Here is a 4,300-nt window from a genome sequence, read left to right as displayed (position 1 = left end):
ATATATATATAGATATATATATATATATATATATATATATATATATATATATATTGTGACATCGCTGGTGTCTTTGGAAAGCCCAACGGAGGGGGACCACCTTTCACGGGGCCCCCGGCCCACGCGGCGGAGAGAAGCGGTTACGAGTTGCGGTGCCGGCAGCGAATCGTGCGGCCGACAGCACGCGGGCCCAGTCTTTTATACAGTAATGCATGCGGAGATTGGTTGCGAGGAGACAGTTTGAATAAGTTGTGGGCTGTGGTGTTGTGTGGTTGGTGCTTTGTGTTCGAGTGTGGGGTGGTTGCTCAGGTATAAGCTGAAACTTGAGGAATTCTTGCGGAGACTTGGCAACTTGTCTCTGGGTGGAGGGGCTGGCTGGAGGGGCACGTGCTTGGCGGCGGCGGCGCACACAGACAGACGCATGCTTCTTCGTTAAGCGCCGACACTTGCCAGACCTTTGCTCCGAGAGCCAGCCTTATTTAGTTGCTTTGCTGTAAGCTGTGTCACGCAGCCTTACTTAAAGAAGGTTATTTAGTCTGGAGGGTGGCTGTGCCACTTTACCAGTGTTAATTTAGGGACTATTGGTACCTGTTTCTGAGGACACTCACGAGTGTCGGTTGGGCCTCCCGAGATGGTGAGGTGGCGGCGGCCCGCTTTGAGTTAATGCTGGGCGGCTAGTATGGAAGAGTGCGTTAGCGCTCGGAGAAAGGAGGGGGGGGATTCTCAAGTGGAGGGCGGCCTCAGTTCTCGGTCTGCTATAACACGCACACACACTACACATCCACAGTCTTTTAAAATGAAGAGAAGAGTGTGCAGGAGAGTCCGGTTGCCCATTCCAGGCGAGTGTCTTCCCTCGGGTTGTTTGGAGAAGTGGGTGGAAGTCCATCTTACGTAGTGGGCGGTATTCTCCAAATAACTTGAGTGAGGAGCGTCTGGCGTGGAGGAGAGTTAGAACAGCGTTATTAGAGTCCAAGTATCGCAAGCAGGCGGGCTAGTATCTGCCCGCGCTGCCCAGAGGAGAGAGAATTATCTTGTCTCCTCTAGAGAGTCTGGACTCAGGCGTAAAGAGCACGGGTCGTAGCTGCGGCCGTGCGGTCTGTTGTGGAGATTGGAGTCGGCGGACGGAACGGGTAGTTGGTTCCAAGCCGCCCCCTTTCGCTAGTTGTAACAGTGGCGACCTCGCCTAGGATATTTGAGTTGATCTATTAACGTCAGTGCTATAAGTTACCTAATTTTGTTTATTGTCAGTATTATTGTTAACTTTCACTATGGCGACTCCTGTACCGAGTGCCCCAGGTAGCCCTTGCCCTCAGTCCTCCCTGAAGGAGATGATTGAGAGAACACTTTCCTAAAACAGCCGTAGAGTGTCTCCCTCACCTGAACTTTCCCGACCGTCCACCCTCAGTTGTTCGATCCATTTCCCCCTCTGCCTAATGCCCGTTTTTCTGCATCCACCTTTGGCTTCTATGGTGGGGCTCACTCCGTTGGATCCTGGAGTGCTGGCCCCGGAGGCTCAGTTGCAGCTGGAGTTGAGGAAGTTGGAGATGGAGGAGAGGATGGAGGAGAGAAGGCTGCAACAGGAGTAGACAAGGTTGCAGTATGAAGAGACGGAGCGGCAGAGGCAGTATGAGTTGGAGAAGTCACGCCTGGAGCTTGGGATAGACTCGCTTAGAGTAAACCCAACAGTGACCCGGTTAGAGACCCCGGAAACTAGCCTCATTAGGAATTTGAAGCTAGTTCCGGATTTTGATGATGAGAAGGTGACGGAGTGATTTGTAAGGTTCGAGAAGAAGGCCCGGGAGTTCGAGTGGCCTCGGGAGAGATGGGTGAGACTTGTGGGTAACAAGCTGAAGGGCAAGGCACTGTCGGCGTACGACAGAATAGGGGTGGATGACCTGGAGGATTATGGCGAGTTCAAGACGGCTTTCCTAAAGGCTTATGAACTCTGGCCGGAGGCCTACAGGCTGATGTTTAGAGAGGCCCGCAAGAGAGCCACGGACACCTATGTGGCTTGCGCGCGTTACCTCGAGGAGACGCTAGATGAGTGGTTGTTGAGTGAAGGTGCTGGTACCTACAAGGACCTGAGGGAGCTAATCCTCATGGAGCACTTCACCAACGTTGCTGACATGGACATAGGAGCAAAAGTTAGGGAAAAGAGATTTACCGTCCTGAAAGAGGCGGCTACTTGGGCGGACGATCGAGTGTTAGCCCTACGAAGTTCGGGTCCCAAGCCAGATGGAGGGGCACCGGCCGCTCGTGAGAGGCTTGCCGGAGGAGCAGCCTCTGCTAACAAGACACTCAACCAGTCCAGTACAGCCCGGGAGGGTGAGAAGTCGAGTGGGCGTAAGAGCCTTACTTCCAGCCCTCAGGTGACCTGCTTTTACTGCAAGCAGGCAGGGCACATCAAGCCCCATTGTGCTAAGTGGAAGGCGACCCAAGAGGCTAAACCGGTGGCTTTGATTGTTGGGTCCAGTCCAGTGGGTGGGTGGTGCTTGGAGGATGGTAAGAGCGAGTTCGTGTCACCGTGTAGTCTGGGGAGTAGCCTCGGACTAGTAGGAGGCACTTTACCGGAGCGGGCCAGGAACGCATCGCGATTGACACCGCCTCCGGAGAGGCTACCTCAGGAACCGCCCATGGACTGGTGTAAGCCCTTCATTTGCCAGGGTAAGGTGAAGATCGAGGGCATCTGCAACCCAGTCACTGTGTTTCGGGACACAGGTGCACAACAGTCGGTGTGCAGGAACGTGGCTGGGAGGACTGTAAACACGGGGAGGTATGTGCTGTGCCGGGGTATGAAAGCAGTGGACATGTATGGTTGCGTTCGTGTCGAGCTGGACTGCCTTATTGTGTCAGCAGCAGCTCACGTGGCAGTGGTCGGGGTGTTGTTGGTAAAAAGGGTAGATTTCTTGCTGGGAAATGACCTTCACCCGCAGGTCCTGTCGTCGTCGCAGAGGAAACCTGTGAAGCCTCTGTTACCGGTGGGGACGTTGACCCGGAGGCGAAAGCCTCATTCCCAGTTGATGCGGGCACACGTTCCGTGGCCAAGCTGAAGGGTGTTATTGAGGAGGGAAATGTAGCTTCCTCTCCCCGGTACGCCAGAGGTGGTGCTGAGGTCAGCCCACCTTCAGGACGCATGGAGAGCTCCTGTTGTCCAGGGTGTTATTGAAAAGGGAGATGTAGCTTCCCCTCCCCAGTGCACCAGAGGTGGCGCCGGGTTTCGCCTGGCCACGATGCTGGGGCTGATTGTAGACACACAGGGTCACCCAGGAGAGTGTCTGGCTGGAATGGTGTTATTGCGGAGGGAGATGTAGCTTCCTCTCCCCGGTACGCCAGAGGTGGTGCTGAGGTCAGCCCACTGCCTTGTTAAATGCTTTGGTTTAATCACGTTTGTTCTCGTGCTATCAAAGATAGAGAGGCAACACACAAAAGGTACCAGAGCCTTCGCACTCCTGCTAACCATGATCTTTATATTTCTGCCCGGAATCGTGCCAAATCTATACTTTGAATTACCAAAAGCTCTTTCGTTCATAGGAAATGTCAAAACCTTGTTTTTTTTCTAAGTCTTCCGGAGACTTCTGGCACCTAGCCAAAATATATCCTCCAATTTCACTTCATCTTTCCCTCCTCTCCATAACCCTGACGTCAGCACCGCCGTCTCATCTATCTCTAAGGCTGAACTCTTCGCTCAAACTTTCTGAAACAATTCCACTCTGGACGATTCTGGGCATATTTCTCCTAATCATCCCCCCTCTGACTACTTTATGCCTGTTATTAAAAGTCTTAAGAATTATGTTTTCTATGCCCTCTCTGGCCTGAACTCTCAGAGGGCTTATGGACCTGATGGAGTGCCTCCTGTTGTCCTTATAAACTGTGCTTTCGTGCTGTCACCCTGCCTGGTCAAACTCTTTCGCCTCTGCCAATCCAGTGTGTTCTATCACCCACTCTCTTTCTGTTGTTCATTGATGATCTTCTTTCCAAAACAAACTGTCCTATCCATTCCTTCGGCGATGACTCTACTCTGCATTATTCAACTTCTTTTAATAGAAGACCCACCCAACAGGAACTAAATGATTCCAGGCTGGAGGCGACAGAACGCTTAGCCTCAGACCTTACTATTATTTCCGATTGGGGCAAGAACTTGGTGTCCTTCAATGCCTCAAAAACACAGTTTCTCCACCTATCAACTCGACACAATCTTCCAAACAACTCTCCCTTATTATCTAACAACACTCAGCTATCACCTTCTTCAACACTAAACATCCTCGGTCTATCCTTAACTCAAAATCTCAACTGGAAACTT

Source organism: Eriocheir sinensis, chromosome 31 (assembly GCF_024679095.1).
Source record: "Eriocheir sinensis breed Jianghai 21 chromosome 31, ASM2467909v1, whole genome shotgun sequence".
In the NCBI taxonomy this organism is placed as follows: domain Eukaryota; kingdom Metazoa; phylum Arthropoda; class Malacostraca; order Decapoda; family Varunidae; genus Eriocheir; species Eriocheir sinensis.
The sequence above is the reverse complement of the archived record's forward strand: the minus strand, read 5'-3'. Positions refer to the sequence as shown.